The sequence below is a fragment of the Amblyomma americanum genome, chromosome 5 (assembly GCF_052857255.1).
Source record: "Amblyomma americanum isolate KBUSLIRL-KWMA chromosome 5, ASM5285725v1, whole genome shotgun sequence".
In the NCBI taxonomy this organism is placed as follows: Eukaryota; Metazoa; Arthropoda; class Arachnida; order Ixodida; family Ixodidae; genus Amblyomma; species Amblyomma americanum.
The window spans coordinates 48497256-48517369 of record NC_135501.1 but is presented as its reverse complement, the minus strand read 5'-3'; the positions used below and the strand labels follow the sequence as shown (position 1 = coordinate 48517369).

Sequence of the window (20114 nt, the reverse complement as noted above, 5' to 3'; positions counted from 1 at the left end):
CCTGTATTTTTAGATATTTAACAGAAGTTGATGTTCTTAAAAAGATGTAAAACAAGACCCAGTGCTTCGCCTATTCACCTCAGCCATTTTCTCATTCCCGATAAAAAGGATGAGGTTTAGAATTGATTGGTTGGGGGCCTCCAGCCCTTGCACAGTCAAGGACGGCTGATGAGGTTACCCGACCTCGTTCGAAACTTTTAATATTAGCTATTTATCAATATTGTTTTGCTCTCAAAACTAGGTAGAAGAAAATAAGTTTTTCAGCTTTGCACACAGCCAAATTTTATATCTTTTTAAAAATCTCCAGAAAACAATTCTTTACACCTTGAGCTTGGCGCATGATAGCCTTAGTTGCTTATGCGCCATTAAACTCAACACAGCACAGCACAGCAGCGTTTTTGTTCGCGTTGCGTGTTATGATCTCTTCCTGATTTACCTTGGTCTCCTCGAGTTCCTGATACAGCAGGCTGTATGGTGCCCTACTGACTACTAGGCTACCCACAAACCTTAGCATGTCTTTTTCCTTCATCCTGCCCTTTCTGTTCGCGGATCATGTTTGCAATTCTCCCGACTTGTTCTTTGGTTGCCTTGAGTGCTGCGATGCTTCGACTGTGGGGCATTTTTTTAACATAAGAAGGGTTTTAATTCATACTGGTTACATTGCTACATCGACCAGCGTCTGGCCGCGCACTTTAGGCAGCATCTCTGCATCTCTTCACAACGAACGCACACATGAGCGCTGCTGCTGGGGTGGTGGCTCCATCTATCGGGAATCGCACCACACATAAGCGTAATCAGCATCCCTCCGTCTTTAAGATTGTCAGTGGCAAACGCCAAAGGCCTGGAAGAGTTCAAAATGATTGTCTCGCTGGTAGTATCTCTGCAGCTTCTAATGTGCTTGGGGTGCTGGCTGCGTGGTCGTCCTGAGTGTTTACAGGCGTTTACAGCGCACTTGATGCTGGAGAAGCCAAGTGCTTTGTCACTGGACTGTTGTGGCCTATGTTACACAAACAGACATCTCGCAAGCTGAAACGCGAGCTATATCCACCCACGGTTTTCTTTTTCCTGAGGCCCTCCTTAAAGATCGAACAGCTTGTTCAGTTGAACCATTCGATGCAGACCATAAAGAATCTATCTGCAGGTGCTTAATGCCATTTCCGAGAACAAATTCCCGAAAATCTTTGTCAGTAAATTGTGTTCCATTCGCTGTTACAATGCACCTTTGCAGCCCAAACAATGAAAATATATCCTTTAAGTGCTCTACAGTCTTTTCAACTGTGACACTTGGCATGATAACCTCAAGCTGCTTTGATTCGGCGTCCACAAACAGCAGAAGAATTTTCCCACCAAATGGTGCGGCATAATCTAGGTGCACACGTTCCCAGCATTTCCTTCGCTAAGCCTATGGCACTGCTTTTGTCTTTGCTAGCACTAGAGAGTTCTGTAAACACTGCTCGCATTGTCGAGTGCGCTTTCCTCTTTCAGCATCTATTCCTAGCCACCAAACTATACGCCTTGCCATGCTTTTCATGAGGACGGGGAATGAGCGGGGCTTAAGTGGCTGTTTAGAGTTACCATGAGTACTTTAAGTTTATTCTTCTTTGCCTTCACGGGAGCTAGCAAAATGCGAAGCATTGCGTGCGTTTCTTCATAATGCAAGCATGCAGTTTACAATTGAGGCCATACTGCTGTAGCTAACACGGAGTTCAGAAGTCAGTACTGCAGTACCCTGCAGTTTTGTAGTTGTGGTTGCTGGTTCTTAAGAAAAGCAGAACTACATTTTGCATATGTGAGAGGCTTCACTGTTGGCTAGTTTTGGTGTTATGGATGTTCTTTTGGCAGGAAAAGTTTGTGGGATATGCGATGCGTGGTGGTGCGAAGTAAAACCGCATTGCGGTGCCATCTGCCCTCATAGAATGCGGTGTCAAGATTCACGGCAGCCTGCTGCATAAGTACTGTGAGTGAGCGTCGCCATCATGCTATGTGACAGCAGATGGCACAGCAATGCAGTTTACCTTCTCTCTGCCACGCATCGCAGATCACGCAAACTTTTGCTGCCGACAGTACACACTTTTGCAACTAAAATGTACGTCCTTACCTTCTGTGTCGCTATAAATTAAATTGAACACTGCTTCAGCTGTTTTTTCAGCTTCTTCAGCTGTTTGGCTCTGGCTGTGGCTGTTTGATATTGTGCTGAAAAAAAATAGTCAGGCTGGTAACACACACTGCTTTGCTTTTCACATCTCATCTTCATAAACACTTCTTTTTAATGTTTAGAACTACATGACTGTTGTGGAAGTGCAAAGAGTTACATAAGTTGTGCTGTACCAGTTTTTATGTGGCCTTGTCATCCAAACACTTCTGCAGAAACACTTGTTCAATAGCAAATTTCCCCACCTTTGCTCACTGCGCCTAGAATAAGGTGCCCAAGTAGCTTCATTGTGCAACCTAAATCTGACTGACATCTTTCGCCTTGCTGGTTCCGTAACTACTACAGTAAATTTGTCTATTTTACCTGCTTCGGCACTGTCTGCCGGTCTCACTTGCCATGTGCTTTGAACCCTGCTCCACACATGTAAAACCTCTTCTTGGTTCCAAAGGAAAAATAAATGATTGCGAAAGATGAGCATTGAGCAATAAGAAAATACCTGCCAACATCCACCTGGTCTTTCAGAAGCATTAGCAGGTTGAAATATGGCAACTGCACCTGTTTTGCATCACTTGCACCTGACCCACTTGGTGCACCATCTTTCCAGGCACGGTGTTTTTTTTTTTTTGCAGAAGTGTACCTCAGGCTTTTTCATCGTGCCTGGACATTACAGCCTGCAGGTAGAGTTTCGTACCGTTGAACTCTGTTCACCACCACATATCCTACCAAACACAGCTGCAAATACGCCTGTCTAAAGCACTCGAACGCTGCCCATGCCGCATAAAGGCAGCGACATTTTAAGGCAGGTAATCTGCTCTAGAGACTATGCTTGTACTGGAGAAGAGGCACAGAGACTAAATTTGCCGTCGCAGTTGCAGAGAACTTGTTATAAGAGACCAACTGGATTTAGCTTTCTTTGTTACGATGCACACTGTTACAGTACACAAGACAGTTGTGCCAGCAATTATACAATGGTCAACATGAGCATTTTTGGTCCCACTTTCAGCAGTAGTTGCCTCACTACAAGGCCACTAATTTGTCTGTTGACTCACTGTGGTATTGTTACGAGGTTTGAAATTGCAACTGATCTAAAATGAAACAGATTTCTGTGGTCAGTTCAGCACCCCAAAAGTACCTGAACAATTACAAAAAGTAATTGATTACTTATATGTTATTCTCCTTTCCAGTTTACTAGCACAAGACATGAACTCCATGGAATGAGCCAGTGTGGCGTCCAGGATCTGTTGCATGCTACGATTCGTACGCTGTTAATTTCCGTCACAAAACAACTTCTGATAAAAGCTGTTTTCGTCAATATTTTTTCTATCTCACCTCGGAAACATTAGGAGTGCCACTTACGACTTAAGGTGTATGCCCTGGAGGAAAGGACGCAGTTGTAACGTGCGAAGACTTTATGCCTCAGCTCGGGGTTTAAAACCACAGGAGAAGTAGCTAACGGTGCAAAATGCGCCGCGCTTCGTTGTTCGCAATCAAAAAAAAAAGCGAAGCATAGAATATGGCGCTAGTAAAACGCAGGCCGCTCAGTTCAGCATTTTCACACATCCTCGCTCGCGCGGGTTTTCGGCAGGGCGACCAGATTCCTCGCTATCGCCAGTATTCGCCACAAGGTTCAGGTTCTCAAAGTTATAAAGGTAGTTACAACCTGCTGTTCGAGTAAGAAATAACTGATTACTACTAATCCACTACTGAATTATAACACTTTGTTTCCCTATAAACGTTACCCTGAAATTCGAGCGCCCATTCCACCTCTACAAAAACGAGCAGCCTGTCTAGAGCGCTCAACCGCTGTGCTGTGGCACAAATGAAATACTTGCGCAGCTTCACGCTCACTTTGATCAATGATGCTCGGACTTCAGTCTCTCGTATGTCTCTGCGCCCTGGTGTCGAAAACTTAGTACCTACTTCGATCTTTCTATTCGCTTTCTTGCAGATGCTCCTAGAGCGCCCTAGATAACAGCGTGGTCGCGTCTGTATGTGTAAAAAGCTGCATCTCTAGGGAAGCAGTTGTCCAGACAAGCAATCTTTGCACTGTCACGAAAGGGCATGTCGCTGTTCGCTCCTGCACAGTGGAAGAGTTCTAGAGGCCACTACGATGTGCTGTCGGGCGAGGGAAAACGCGGCGAGCAGCTCAGGAGACGGGCACCGCCGCGCATGCTGCGAGCTCAGCGGCGTGGTTAAAGCTTTTTGACCACGAGCAGCATCACCGCCGCCAGTTTTCAAGCAGGCGCAGATGGCGCAGGAAGGGTGCCCTTGCTTTGAAAGGTACACTTGTAGCAATGTAAACATACCTGGATCGCATCCAAGTTCGCTGACGATTTCGGCCAACGCTTCCGTATTTTTCTTGTGGTTTTTATGATCGGACCTTCAACGGTTCCACAACATGGGACGCTTCTGCACCGCGCAGATGAACCGGTCGTTAAACTCGACACGAGCTGCCTTTGTTTGCATTGCCATGTCGCTAAGCTTATAAAAAAGTGCCAAGCAGACTAAGCCAATACCCAAGCGCGCGGAAAAGCATGCGCCGGCGAGGAAGACGGATTGTCGACACGCAAGTGAGCCATGATTCGTTGTCCCTGCGGGCCGCTTCCGGCAGCGTCCGACGACGCGCGTCAAATACCTGGCGGGTCCAGATCGCCGGCGGCGGGAGTTTTTTTCAAGGCGCGGCTTCAAATGCGCGCCGTCGGGTGAAAATCGCTGACCAAAACGCTTCATGTATTCCGGGCCTTATGGCCGCGAAGTAAAGAAACCGGAACGTTACAGCATCACTTAACACGCGACAAAACCTCCGTCTACATGTGCAGGTGTGTCTATAAAACATGGCAGTCTAGAGGTGCTGTACAATCTTCGCCTTTGCTGTGTGTGGTTTGCATTGTTTTCACCTGTTTTCCATCTGTCCTTTGTAGTGATTTTTTGTAAAAAAAATCAGAAAAAGAGATGTAATGTCATTCTGACTTGTGCGCAAACGGTGACGCGCAACCGTGATAATGAGGCGCCCACTGGAAGCTTCTCACCACATGTCGGTATATATGCCAACCGGAAACAATGAGGGCGGTTCTTTGCACCTGATGTGTCAACTGGCTTGTCTGTGTCTGCTGCGGAGTCGTGCCGTTGCCTTGACACGTTAACCACTGACCTATAGTGGTCGGTGCCTCGCACCGATTCCCTTCATTAAAACTTGTATGTGGTTGGTGATCCCGACTGAAAGAAAAAAGGCAGAGAAGCCGCCAGTGAGGTTCGAGCTCACGACCGCTGGTTTACGAGACCAGCGCTCTACCACTGAGCTATAGCGGCTTCATTTTTCTTTATTGCAAGAATAAATATATCAGTAAAATATCGTAGTTGCCTTGCTCCTTGGCAGACGACCGTGTGTAATGGACTTTCATTGCAACAAGTTGGTCCATCAGACTCAATACATCATCAGCATAGTCCTGCAGCTTCAAAGATTCTCTTAATTTATACAGATGTTCCACAAAATAATCATATACCGATCTTGCATCCAAGTCACAATGTCTAACAGCCATTCTACTCCTCCAAATGCTGTGAAGGCACAAGAACATAATTAGGTCATAGTGTGCAACATCGCTTTCAGTGGTCAGGTGCCGAATTGCGCGCGGTGGCAATGGCAAGTCTTTTTTAGGTTTCTTTGTAAAACATCCCAGTAGAACACCGCATCCCAACAATCCAGGAACACGTTTTCTACCTTCTCTGGCTTTCTGCACAAGAGATAGCTTGAGCCCCAAGAAACAAAAAGGCCCTTTTCCTCATTTCATGTTTTACTGGTAGGATTCCTGTACGCAATTTGGAAAAGGCTGTTTTGACGCCAGGTGGAACAGTCATCTTCTTAACTCGCCTGAGAACATCTTTCGCAGGGCCTTCACAGTATCAGGTTCTGTACCGTGGAGCTGGAAACAAATTTTCAACAAGATACTTGTACAGTCGCTTTGGCGTTACACTCGCTTAATACTCTAGAGAGAACCGCACTAGCAAACATTTAACGACCGGACCATCTCACGCAGGAAGCGCGACACTGTGTACCTCCGAGCATTGGACGAAGAGGCAATGAATTCTGGAAGTGTACTGGACAACATGATTTGTATGAAAGTTCACAGGAAGGCGTCATTTTGGTCACGCAAGATACAAAACGTTAAAACCACCTGTCGTACTTACCGACGCATTAGAGACAGTGTTCTGACCTTTACTCACCGGCAGAGATTATCTCTGGGAAATCGTTCCCAATGGGATGCCCAAATGGAGACCACAAAAACTCGACGGAATCTTTGAATGTTATTTTGTGCACAATATAATAGCTGGATTAAATACATGATCCTTGCCTCAAAAAAGGTGTTACATACAGTTGCCTGCGCGAAAATGGAAAGATTACGGCCCATCCACCCTTTCGTCCTGTCCCGCATTTATTCCACGCTTTCATTCCAGTAATTGATATTCTCCCCATATTTGTCCAGCGGGACTCCCAAATAATCTCCGGGAGCTGTGTCCCATCGGACCCAACAGAACAATTCTGGTTCAAAGTCCCATTGCCCGTGCTGGACTCCGTGACATTCGTCTAAATTAACAACGCTGCCAGTTTGCCTGGAAAACCTTTCGGTTATTTGTAACGCTTCTACAATACTCTTGCGCTCTTCACAAAAAAGCACCACGTCATCAGAGTATACCAGTATACTCACCTCACACGCTCCCAACCTTAAACCTTGAATGTGCCCACTCGCAGTTATCATCCTACAAAAAGGCTCCAAATAAATTGCAAAAAGGAGAGGGGAAAGTGGACATCCAATTGTGTCTAACAGTTGCCCTTACATCCATTCTTTCAGATATCAGTTTATCATAAGGCGAGATGAGCAACATGCATAAGCCATTTTTACCCCGTTGAGAATAACCGAACCAATACCAATATGTTCGAACAAACAGCAGAGGATTTCATGAGACACCCGATCGAACACTTTTCAAAGTCAATTTGAACCACAGCCACTTTCTTATTTGGAGCATCGCAGCACTCGAGAACGCCGCGTGTTACATATGCTTCTTGTTTTTATTGCACACGTTTGGCGAGGTCCTACGGTTTCTTTTATGACGTACTGCAATCGCTTAACTAACACTTTTATTTGAATTTTATAATAAACATTTGTTAACGTGATCGGCCTATAGCTTGTAACCTTTACCAGCTTGGCTGGGTCATCTATGAGATTTGCTAAACGAAGGTGGCAGCCTATCGACATCAAAACACTCCTTGAAAAGCTTGTAAAGCATGGTAGCAAGGTCATGTATTTAAAGCTCTTATAAAAGCCCGCACTCAAACCGTCAGGTGCCCGCGACTTTCCAGCATTCGATTCATCAATTGCTGTCACTATTTTGTTAATACTTATTTGGTTCTCGACTTCAGTAATCTCATTTCCTAATATTGGCATAAGTGGCAAAAAGTTTTCGGAAACTCTTCGTCACTTGGTGTTTTCCTTGCAAACAGCTTACGGTAATGTTCCACGAATGCACTCGAAATTCCACTTTGATCACTGAGGATGTGCCCTTTGTCTTTGTATTCGATAACTGAGATCTCGTTTGAGTGCGCGTATCCCTTTTCACCCTAAAACACGCGTTTCGTTGGCATTTCGCAAGTAAGCTATTTTTCCGCGCGTGCTCTTATCGCTACCGCTCTGCACTTCTGAGCATCTAAAGCTTCTAGCCTAACTTTGACGCCTTTTATATCTTGCATGAATATACCCGGCGTTTGTTCCTCTTCGCGCCCTAAATTTGACAGAAGCTCTCGCAGTTGCTTTTCTTTTTTTCTTCATACTTTATTATGCTTACGCTCAATGGCATGAATTTTAACCTCCGGCATAAAGTGTTCCCAAGATTCAATACATCCTATTTCACTTTTATTAAACATATCCATGCTTTCCTAAACTTTCCTTTAAGATATGTCGTTTTCTATAAGCTTTGAGTTTAGTTTCTACATATCCCAGTTCAGTTTTGCTTTACACTGCTTCCTTCCTCCCAGATTTACCGTAACTAAGTTGTGGTCACTAAATGACAATTGCTTCATTTCATACTGCTCACAGGAAGGCGAATACTCCAGCGACACATATATTCTGTCCAGTCGTACGTGGCTACTACATTGTAAGTGCGTAAAATGCACAGGTTTATCACTTTTCGGCAGGCCCATTACGTCCTCTAAGCGGCACTCTTTGAGGACAGACTTCAACAAAGCAGCACTCAGGTCTTTTACATCCTTTTCATTTGAACAATCTTTAGGGTTCAAAACACAATTGAAATTTCCCAATTATATGAGCACTGGACGGCATTCAATGAACGAACCTAACTGTTCAAAAAATGCGCGCCCGTCCTTTTGTATCATAGGAGCATACAGGACAACACCCCTCACCCCGAGTGTTTCGTACGTGAAGTCACACACGATAAACCGCCCCCTTGCACAAGTTATTTGTTCCTCTACTATGCCTATGCTTTTCTTCAGGGAAAGACAGCATCCCACCGACAAACCAGCCGCATGGCTTACACTAACATTGAATCGTGACCGAAAACCAACACCATGTTATCTGTTTTCCGCTCATCCTCAACCTTTGTTTCTTTAATAGCCGCGATATCTAGGTCTTACTCGCCAAATAGATGGCATAGAGAAACATAGGTAAACAGCGGACACTCCCGTAGGGCCCTGCGGCAGAGCTACTACACTGCCGCCAGCGCCCCGAGCGGGTGGTCAGAGCGCTAAATCCGTCTTCAGAGATTTTATGTGCGTGCTTCAGCTCTGCCTCAGTTTCGGTTCCGATAGCAATGCTTTCGATTCTAATTTACTTATTTTATTTATTTATTTATTTATTTATTTACATACCTACAGCGCCCTTGCGGGCATTAGTGTAGGGGGGAAAAGGAAAAACAATATGAGTGCACAGATGATATATAATACAAATTCAGCTGCAATTTGAAAGGAAGGAAACAGGCAGTGAAAAATAAAACGATACATATACACGTAGTTTTCTTGATATTTGCCTCACTTAATCACACTGTATCATGGAAAGTGGAAAAACAGGCATGAGAAGTAAAAGCAATGCTAAGAATATTTTTTAGATCCTGGAAAAAAGACGAAGGGGTCCCGTAAACAATTTCTCCAGGCAAACCATTCCACTCATGTATTGTCTTATGGAAGAAGCTGTTCTTAAATAAGTTTATCTGGTAAGCATATTCGCGCACTTTTCGGGAATGGTCCGCTCGTGCGGATACTTATGTTGGTTTCTTGAGATATCTATTTTTGTCGATGCCTGTTCTAGAGTAAAAGATATAAAAAAGCGACAAGCGCAGGTATTTTCTTCTGGTTTCATGAAGCGGCCCCCTCAGGTTTTTGGAAAGATCGCGAGATCTTCTCGAAAAGTCATAATTACTTTACACAAAGCGAGCAGCACGTGCCTGCACGCGTTCAAGTTTTGCATTGTTGCAGTGGGTTGACGGATCCCAAGTACTGCAAGCGTACTCAAGAATGGGACGTACATTTGACAGAAATAATGTTTCCTTTAGCTTAGTTGGTGCCTGATTAAAGTTTCGTTTGAGGAAATTTAACATTCGACTAGCCTTCAGAGTTATGTTATGTATATGAGCATTTCATGACAAATTAGCAGAGAAAAAAAACCAAATATTTGTATTCGCTTGCAACCGACAGGCAAGTTCGATCCATGACATGATTCGTAAGCATTGGTTGTTTTAGTTGTAAGCCTTACGAGATAACATTTGGATAAATTAAGAGACATCTTCCAGTACTTCCACCACAAGAACACGGAGTCCAGATCGTTCTGTAAATGTTGAGAGTCCGCCGCACTAGTGATTTCGCGGTAGATACAGCAATCATACGCGTACAATTGAACACGGCGGGGGGGTAAGGTTAGTAAGGTCATTGATATAAATCAAGAAAAGTAGAGGGTTGAAAACTGACCCCTGTGGGACACCAGATATTACAGACACATTTGATGAGCCCTCACCGTCCAGAACCACGCACTGTTTTCTTTCAGAGAGGTATGCTTGAATCCATGCTAAGAGATAGGCCGGTATATTAAGAAGGGATATTTTGTGTAACAGGAGTGCATGAGAAACGAAATTAAATGCCTTCCGAAAATCTAAAAATGTACAGACCACCTGCGTATCTAATTAATTGAGACTGCAATATAATGAGTAAATTTAATTAATTGCGTTTCACAAAGAAAACCTGCCCTAAAGCCGTGCTGCTTTGGTGTAAAGAAGCTATTATTCTGCAGGTGATTAGGTTAATGTAAATGACATGCTGTAGTGTTTTACACAATACGCTTGTTAACAAAATAGGTCTGTAGTTACATTTTACGTTCTTGTTTTCGCTCTTATGGATCGGAATTATGCTTGCATTTTTCCAGTCAGAGTATAACTTCTTGCTCAAAAGAGGTTTCGAAGAGTAGTACTAAAAATTGAGAAATAGCTAACGCGCAGTTCTTGAGGACAAAATTTGATATGCCATCTGGACCAGGGGCAGATTGTACATTAATCTTCTGCAGCAAAGACACGATATCATATTCGGAAAATGATACCTCATTCATTTTTGTTAAGCTGGAAACGCATTGCGAAGCGGCGACTGCGATCGCAGGTTGTGAGAAAGCAGTTTGAAAAAATGCATTAAAACTTTCAGCTTTTGCTTTTTTATCGTCATTGTGGTTTGTACCGTCAATAACATCTTGAATAGCCTTTCCGGTATTTTTCTTTTTTTTTTGACGTATTTCCACAATTCCTTTGGCTGGATTTAGGTTCATCGCCTAGATTGAAAAGTTACGCATTATGTGCTCTACGCATCTCTTTTGCAGCGACCCTGCTCAGCTCTTTCATTTGTGAGTGCATCTTTAGGTCACGATACTGGCAATATCTACGAAACAATCTATTTTTTCTGTTTATCAACGTGCGAAGTTCTCTTGTTAGCCATGGCTTATCGTTACGCCGCTTGGCGGGAATGACACGCGAAGAGATGAAGGTTTGTGTTAACGATAGTAATTTTGTTTTGAATCGATACCATAACCCATTGATATCAAGGCGTGAGATATGTGAGCGGAAGTAGGGAAGAAAGGCGTCAACTTCGGCGGACAGTGAGGCGTAGTTCCCTTTGTCGTAAAAGAATACCTTGCGTGGTTCTGAAATGCGGCAGGTTTGGGCTGTATACGATAACTTAGTGACAACAACATCATGATCACTGATCCCGGGCAATGTGACAACATTTGATATAAGATCACGGTCATTACAGAAAAATAAGTCCAATAAATAAGCGGTGGCACCGCTCGTCCAAGTCGGCGTCCTAACAAACTGTAGTAATGAATGGGCAGCAACCATTTCCTGGAAAACAGTGCACAGTAGGGATGCATTGTTAAGTACAGGCTTTAACGAGGACCAATCTATGTTAGGCAGGTTAAAATCACCAGCGAGTACTATATACGTTGCTTGTAAGCTTAACAGTATATTGCTCAACTCAAACAGAGGTTGGGGGCTCCTAGAACCAGGTGATCTGTAAAATGAACCAACTGCAAGAGAGGTGCGTTTTTTAGAACACTTTTGCACCACACTGCTTCACAGGATTTGGTTTCAATGTCTATCGGCATGCTAAGTATACTGTCATGGATAAGAACAAATACACCACCGCCGTGCACGTTGCGGTCTTGTCTATGAACGACATAATTGCGTGGAAAGATTTCGTTGTCATTGATTGTATCGTCCAGGCAAGATTCCGCTCCAAATACAACATGCGGTTTCAATCCTTCGAGGAGCGAAGTGAATTCTATCGTTTTATTTTTTATACTGCGATAATTGACTGTAATAGATACTATGTCATGAGCATTAGCTACTCTTATATTGCAGAAAGATGCATTCTGTAATGGCTACGAAGCAAATAGATCCACAGTGTCTGTTTGTCTGTTGTATATAAAGGTTTTATTGCGCATTTTCAACTTGTTGAAGTTAATCTTGAAATCGCCACCAAGTTTCCGAGCAAACTGAAATGGTTTTTGCCTATTAAGTTGTACTTTTCTTTAGTAGTCCTCACTTAGTGCAAAATCTGTTCCTTTCAGCTTTCAGGCCACCGACAGCACCCGTTGCTTGTCTTTAAGCTATAAGAAGTTTACAATCACTGGTCTATGTTTTATTTTGGAAAAATTACCAATTCTGTGCGCCCTTTCAACGACTTCAGGGAGAATTGTGACGTTCAGTTGTTGCGAGCAGAAAGAAATCGCGTTCTGCTCAGAGTCAACCCATGATTCGTTCAAGGTATCCTGAATTCCTTAAAAGATGAAATTGTTCCTTCTACACCTGTTTTCCAAATCATCTTGGCAGTCCTGAAGTTTGATACACGTGACAGCAAGATCTGAAGTAAGTTTCTTTGAGTCATCCTGTATAGGAAGCACGCTTCCTTCCATAGAATCGATTTTTCCTGCTAATTGCACTAACTTTTGCTCCAGAACTTGTTGTTCAGTACGAACAGCTAGAATTTCTCGAGGATTTTTTTATTGTTTGTTGCATTGATGGTATTGTCATAACCACATCGATCATCTCTTTTCCTTGTTGAGCTGACAGTGGTCCGAATGATTGTTCAATATCCCCTGAAAGCAGTAATAGCCTACGAATAGTACGCACGCATGACAGACACTGCATAATCGTCAAGAAAACTAGATGGTGAGTTGGGATCTGGCACCAGTTTTCGAAATGGTCTACCGCTAACTGGACGAAAAAAATAACCAACCTGAAGAAAGACCAAGCATGATTCTCTGGATGCCATGTCGGTGCCAGATCCCAAACTGGGCGTTTGTTGCAGACCCGCCGCGTTGGCTCAGTGGTTAGGGCGCTCGACTACTGATCCGGAGTTTCCGGGCTCGAACTTGACCGCGGCGGCTGCGTTTTTATGGAGGAAAAATGCTAAGGCGCCCGTGTGCTGTGCGATGTCAGTGCACGTTAAAGATCCCCAGGTGGTCGAAATTATTCCGGAGCCCTCCACTACGGCACCTCTCTTCCTTTCTTCTTTCACTCCCTCCTTTACCCTTCCCTTACGGCGCGGTTCAGGTCTCCAACGATATATGAGACAGATACTGCGCCATTTCCTTTCCCCCCAAAACCAATTATTATTATTATTATTGTTGCAGCTGCTTATGTAGACATGCGGCGATGTGTAGTGTCCCTGGGTTTTAGCAAAGGAGATGATAGCTGAAGGGCAACGGCAGCGCAGCCACATCGAGCGGTGAGTGGAAGTCCCAGTATGACGGAAAAGCCGGGCAGAATTCATCCGAAATGCAGTCACCGGAATACGGCGTCGATCCAAGACCAGAAAGGGCCACCGTCATCTGCAAAAGCTGAAGACCAAGCATGATTCTCTGGCTTCCATGTCGGTGCCAAATGGCTATTCAACTACATCGTCTAAGTGGAGCACGAGGGCTTTAGTATTTCATTTCTATGCATGCCATACATATAGACGTAATAATCTGAGATCGCAGACGATCGCAGACCTTTACTGGAAATACCACCAAGCTTCGTGAAGAACCTACGCAAGCTGAATTAGTTCATGCTGGTTGGAATAATGCCATCAGAGCTGTTCTTGCTTTAATTTTGTGCCGTCATTGAGCCGCCTGTTTCAGTTGCATACATAGGGAGTGGTTTCACACAGCTTATTTTTCTTGTTAACATTTGAACTGTACAGAAAAAAACACTGGATCACACACATTTTATAAATTACATTGTTATACAAAAGAACAACAAGAATGAAGTTTTGGTAAAGCCGGCGCGGCATGTCACGAACAAAAAAATATTGCACATACGCTCTGCGGGTTTGTCATCCAAAACATTACCCATGCGAACAACACAACAGGAGTTGTCAACAGCTCGACACAAGTAAGGGGCTAAAAAGGCACGTACAGCCCGCTCGATTTCTCCTCATTAGCAAGTTTGAGCGACAGGTTAATAGGCCGTTCAGAGATACAAGCACAACATGTTCAATACATCATAGTAACACAATAGTTTGTTGCACTCTTCGTAAAAGGCGATCATTGCGATTTTGTTTTTGGTCAAGGTGTAGACACCACGCAAAACAATCCACATTGAGCGAGCTGACAATCCCAGTATCCTGTAGGCTGAACAGTGGGAATAGCTGTCATCTTCAGCGAAGGCATCCCGGGGTCCATGAAGTCACCTGTGGTGAAATGGTGCCCACAGATTATGTACGTGGCGTACAGCTGGGTTAGCGACTTTTCTAACAGGCCACCGCTCTTGGCGTACTCGATCAAAGCCTTCGACCTGAAACAATTACGGCGCAGTATAACTTGTAGTTATTCGCTTCACTGACTGACTAAAAAAAAACATGCGCATAGTAGCCGGTTCTAACAAGAGATTGGCAGCACTGTTTTATATTTTCTTTAAAGTACACAGAACAGGCGTCAATCACCTGCTGTCACGAGGAATGCATGAGAGATTCGTCCCGGCTTCCTTTGTCTTCGCCCGTTGTTCCCACACCATGAAATGCAGCAGTAGCTCCCGTAGTTTAATCCACTCCATGGCATATTAGTGTGGGCTTGTGCACGCACTGTAAAGATTGTAGCAATCATCAAACGGCAAAGAGGAATATATCGAAGCAAAAAAAGATAGGAAGGAAAAATAAACTCGCTGATGACAGTTATTTATAATATGTTGACAGGCAAGCATGTTAACATATATTTCATGAAAAATTCTATTTAGCTTCAATCCCTTGCGGCAGCGAGCTGAAGTGACCTGATTTTTGTCTATAAAGCGTTGACAGTTGCCTATGGTTGTCTCTATGGCTTTCATCCAGACCGTACCTATATGCAGTACGGACCAGTGATAAACTTTCAATTTACAGGGATCGCACACTGTCGCAATGATTGCGTAGATCGCAGTATTCGCAACGATTTTCTTATACCCCTTAACGTGGGCACTTTCTATTGTGATCCGGCCCTCAACTGGGATCAGACTTTCAATTGCGATGGAAAATAATCTTTTTTTAGCGGTCCAAGAATCGGGACTAATAACAGCCTTAGGACAGCAGATGTCGCTAATTTGGTCCGAAACAGCCTACAAAATTTTCCAAGTTGTCAGAAAAAAGTCCTTGTATATTACTTTTTCCAGAAAAAAGTTTCAATTTGGTATTATGGCTAAAAAACGTACCTGTCAATGCTGATCACCTGAAATTCTCTGAAACACATGTCGGTGTTATTGACAGAGATATGAGAAATTATTCCTGAATAAAACGTATTAACATTTGTTGCACTGCAGTATAAAGCAACCTTTTTTGTTTATATTTTAGGCTTCTTTCTTTTCCTGTTCGTTTCCTAGCACTCTATGACACCTAAAAAGCACATACTAGATTTTGAACGCAATCGGCCAGTTCGATTCCGATGCTACGATTACAATCAACTATTGCTAAACGTGGCTCAAACGCGATCGGTGCATATTGAGGCCCGATTAGTATCTGACCGATCATGATCAAAATGGCCCGCTTCCCTTGTGACAAAGGTATTTTCACGTGGTCGAATTCAAATGTGCACTACACTGTTCGACAAAGCCAAATAAATGGTTGCTGTTACGTTACGGGTGGGTCATCGACAAATCGTGCGTTTTAAACCGAATGTGTTGCCAGTGACTTTTGGAACATTACGGCTTCAATGTACTGCACATGTTCTTCCGGGAAAACACTACAAGAACAAAAGGATGGCACACGGCTCATATTATATGCTACACGCGAAAAATACGTTCACGCAGCATAACAAAAGACTTGATACAATGTTATTATGTCAACGAACATCAAAATTAATTTTTCAGGCAAAAAGAAACGACTTACCGGAAAAACGAGGCGACGCGTTGAAAAGCGTGGTGAGGTGGGCGTAACCGGCGGCACATGACCGGCACAGCGCTCCTTCTATTTGGAAATGGAACGTTTGGATGCAACCCGGTGGACGTGTGATAAGCTCTCGACATTTGAAGAAAAGTGGAAGCAAACATAGGCCGCCTGGCGGGTGGTCACACACCTTTTTGCTCGGCCACGAAACGGCTTGAGTGTCCGCACTTTACGTATGTTTCTCTATGCAAACGGTTCAACTGCACTTGTTTACGCTTCGAGACAAGTCGTCGTACGTTAAGAGTGACAACTTTAAGCGGTTTCTTGAAATAAGCCATAGCGTACACACAGAAAACAAACAGTGCCTATAAAGCTCACTGCTTCGGTCTCTCGTCGCCAGTGAGCGACCAGGACCGTGACAAGGCTAACTTGCCTTTCTTGGCTCCCTACCCTCTCCAATGCCTTTCTAGCCGACGAAGTTCTCGGTCCGTAGCCGGTGCCATTTCGTAGTCACGAGGTCGTTTAATGAAATCGGCGCTTCGGAGTCGTGGTCGCCTTAAGTGCCCTCCCTCGTTGGATCTTCTGGCGGCGCAGCAGGATCCGCCTTCTTGCCAGTCGTTTCTGCAGCGGGTTCACCTTTTGAATTCTCATTGCCAGCAGGCAGCTCTGGCTGCTGGAAAGCAGGGCCGTCGCTGAGTCCTGAAGGGGGCGGGCTCCGGCGTTCTCCAGTTCCTCTTGGTCTATGAGCAGCTCGCCTCCGTCGTCTTGTAGCGGAGCACTACCCGTGGCCACAAGCACATACGTGCGGACGCATCCTTCCCGTTCGTGTCCGAAGGACCGACACAAGCTGCACCTCGTCGTTCGGCAGTCCCGTCGAATATGTCTCGTCCTCTTGCACCGTAGGCATATTGGTGGACGTCCAGGCGCCACCACAAACGCTTGCCCTCCGTAAAACTTGAACATATGGGGTATATCATCGATAGAGAGCTCCACCTTCAGAACCATACGCACCAGCCGGATTGCCAATTCGACGTCTTCGAAACCCGGTCTGTTCCACTGCTCACGAGTGACATCTGTCACATCTCCAAAGTCTTCAAAAGCCTTCTGCTCAGATTGTTTCCACACGTAGAAGGGCACCCAGTGCATCCTGAAGACAAACTCATGTTTTTTGGCGTCAATGACCGCAGAATAGCGTTTTTCTTTTCTAGTGCTCCTTCTGTCAGCAGTCATTCTTTCGCATCCGCAGCTTTCAGCTTCAACATCCACTCATGCGACATTTGAAAAACCCCAACGCCAGCCACGAAAGGTAGAATACTGGCAGTTTCCAATGGCTCACGAAATCCTGTATGCGATAAGGCTGCCCGCAATATCGCATTGAAGGGAAACCGTTGTCTTCATTGTGCCTTCTGTTGGTAGCGTAGGTAAAGCTAAGCGATAGCCCACTGGTGGGCGTCGCTCACTGAAACCTCGGCCAGACAAGACCGATAACGAAGCGCGCAAAGAGCTTCCCATCACACGACCGTCTCCCACCGAAGCCGGAAGTGGAATCACCGTTGAGATATAGCGGCCAATCATTCGGAGCTGTTCATTTTGTGACAATGTGGTTACCTTCCTTTTGGACAAAAGAAGCAAAGCCGCAAGTGAGGTTCGAGCTCACGACCGCTGGTTTAAAAGACCAGCGCTCTTCCACTGAGCTATAGCGGCTTTTTTTCTTTATTTACTGTGTAGACAGCGATAACAAATAAGAATCTGTTAAAACTCGTAAACCGGCCTTCGGTCAAAATGGTTGCTTAAAACTTCTTGACGACTACGAGTTCGTCCAACACGCACAACCACTGGGGTGGCTCCTGTTTGGCTCGATAACATTCCCGCACATACGCAGCACTTTCAAGGAAATTTTCTCTTACGGGCCGAATGTTCACATCGGCATTTCTCACTGACATCCTTGTTTTCCATATGCTGTGAAGGCCCAGTAGCATGAAAAGATTGTAAGGGACCTCTCCGTCGTCTTCGGCCGCTAAGAACCGGATTCCATATGGCGTGAATGACAGGTCTTTATTGTTCTCTGTAGAATGTCTCAATGGAATACCAGGTCCCAACCTTCTATAAACACACGCTCAACTGTCTGAGGCTTTTTGCAGAGCAAACAGGCACAAAAATACCCTCTTGATCTAGCCAGGCTTTCATTGGTAGTGTGTTGGTATGGAGCTTAAAGAAAACACTTTTTACGTTAAGATTTACTGGCATACGTTTCACCCTTTTGAGAACATCCTGCCCTGGGCCTCCACAGCCTAGCTGTCGATACAATGGTATGCAGCATGACGTCCACCAAACCTTTACACTGCTTCTTTCTTGACACAGAACTTAAATAATCTAAAGAAAAGCGCACTTTCATCATGTTAAAAGCCGTGCTTCGCGCCAAAATTTTGTTACAGATGTCGTTCTTTTATCAGAACAGGAAAGCACATACTTAGGCAAAGCATTGCGCAGGCGCACTTGCACAAAATTACGCAAGAAGGAATCATACTGGTCTCGCAGAAAAATGAAAATCTACACAATCTGTCGGATAAATATATGCAAAAGCCTCGCTCCCTCTTTTCAAACCGAAAGAAACAGATTTTTCTGGATGATACGTTCCCATGTGCATCCCCACACGATAACAGCAAGGATTTTATATATTTTTTCTATGGTTTCGCGCGACGTGAACAATAGCTGCACGACATACCAAATCTTCACAACAAGGAAAAGGTTGCATACAGTTACTCGTGTGAACATGGATAGGTTGCGGCCGTTCCATGCTTGCGTTTTGATTCTGACATTCTCTATTTCCTCATTCCACTATTCCTCAGTTTCATTGATTTGGTCAAGTGGTACTTGTATTTTGAGGGCAGCGCTGTCCATCGCACGTTGGCAAGCACTTCAGCTTTTTGATCCCACTCCCCGCGCCAGAATCCAGATGATTTCTCCCGTTTCCACAGCTGCATGTTTTAGCGAAAAAATCAGCCGCCACTCCAACAGCGTTTTGAACGCTTTCTTTGCCTTTACAAAAAAATAGCAACATCATCTGCGTACGCAAGCATTTTTACCTACGTTCCTTCGAGCGCGAAGCCGCGTTTCCTTTCTTTATCATGCTCAAGCACAACGGCTCTAGGTATGGGGAACCTGCTGCTAAGGTTGCACTGTAATTGTTCCATTCGGTGACTCCAAACTGCTTTTGACAGCCGCTTGGGCCGCTGCAAATGCGAGAACACATTCTGCGCGATTAGATACCCGCGTTTGGATGACAGCATTCATTGCCTAGCTTTTCTCGGCGTAGCGCAGATAGCTGACGCACGACACGTACGCCTTCGACAGAGCGCGGAAGCTCAAGCCAATAAGCGCCTGAAGGTGGCGCGGAAAAGTACTAATAGTACTACCCAAAACTGCTTGCTCTTCTCGCAAGGCAGTGTGCTATGGCGCTGCAATCGGCACTGCAAACTTCAGCACAAGTTCACCATAAAGCAAAAGGCAACGGGGATAATGGAAAGCCCTGCCTCACAGACGATTTCACTGACACTCTTTTGTGAGCTTTTTATCTACAATAATTCGCACTGCGCAATTCAAGTACGCCATTTTTACACCTTATGTAATAACGTTTCCTATATTCACAAATTCTAGGAGATTAAAAAGCACTTCAGGGCATACTCGATCAAAAGCTTTTCGTACATCGAGCTGCAACATCGCAACTCGTCCATAAAAAGTGTCGGAACACTCTAAAATACTTCTCGCCACATGTATATTAGTAGTAATAATTCGTCCTTGCATTCCGCATGCTTGGTGTGGGCCTACAAGGTCTTTAATAACGCTTTGCGGCCTCCTGGCTCAAACTTTCATAAGGATTTTGTAATCGACGTTGGTGGGGCTTATCGGCCGATAAGACCCACCAACAGCAGCCTCGCTGAATCCTCATACTTCGGAATCAATACAACTTGTGCAGCTTTGAAACAAGGCGGAAATTGTTTTACTTCATAAGCTCCTTCGATTACTCTATGCAAGATCTGGCTTAGTTCATCTTTAACAGCTTTATAAGAAAAGCTACACCTAGGCCAT

The 20114-nt window shown here is 44.5% G+C and overlaps 1 long non-coding RNA gene and 2 other non-coding genes across 3 annotated transcripts; all 3 read right to left on the bottom strand.

Annotated features, from left to right (window-relative positions):
• Positions 1–5389: 5389 nt before the first annotated feature.
• Positions 5390–5461, bottom strand: TRNAT-CGU (transfer RNA threonine (anticodon CGU)). The gene has a single exon. It is a non-coding gene; the product is annotated as a tRNA-Thr (tRNA).
• A 3715-nt stretch (positions 5462–9176) lies between these two features.
• LOC144134669 (uncharacterized) lies at positions 9177–17316 on the bottom strand. Its single transcript, XR_013315207.1, has 3 exons — positions 16029–17316; positions 14619–14756; positions 9177–14470 (listed from the first exon to the last, which is right to left on the bottom strand). It is a non-coding gene; the product is annotated as an uncharacterized LOC144134669 (long non-coding RNA).
• A 341-nt stretch (positions 17317–17657) lies between these two features.
• On the bottom strand, positions 17658–17729 carry TRNAK-UUU (transfer RNA lysine (anticodon UUU)). Its single transcript has one exon. It is a non-coding gene; the product is annotated as a tRNA-Lys (tRNA).
• Positions 17730–20114: the final 2385 nt, after the last annotated feature.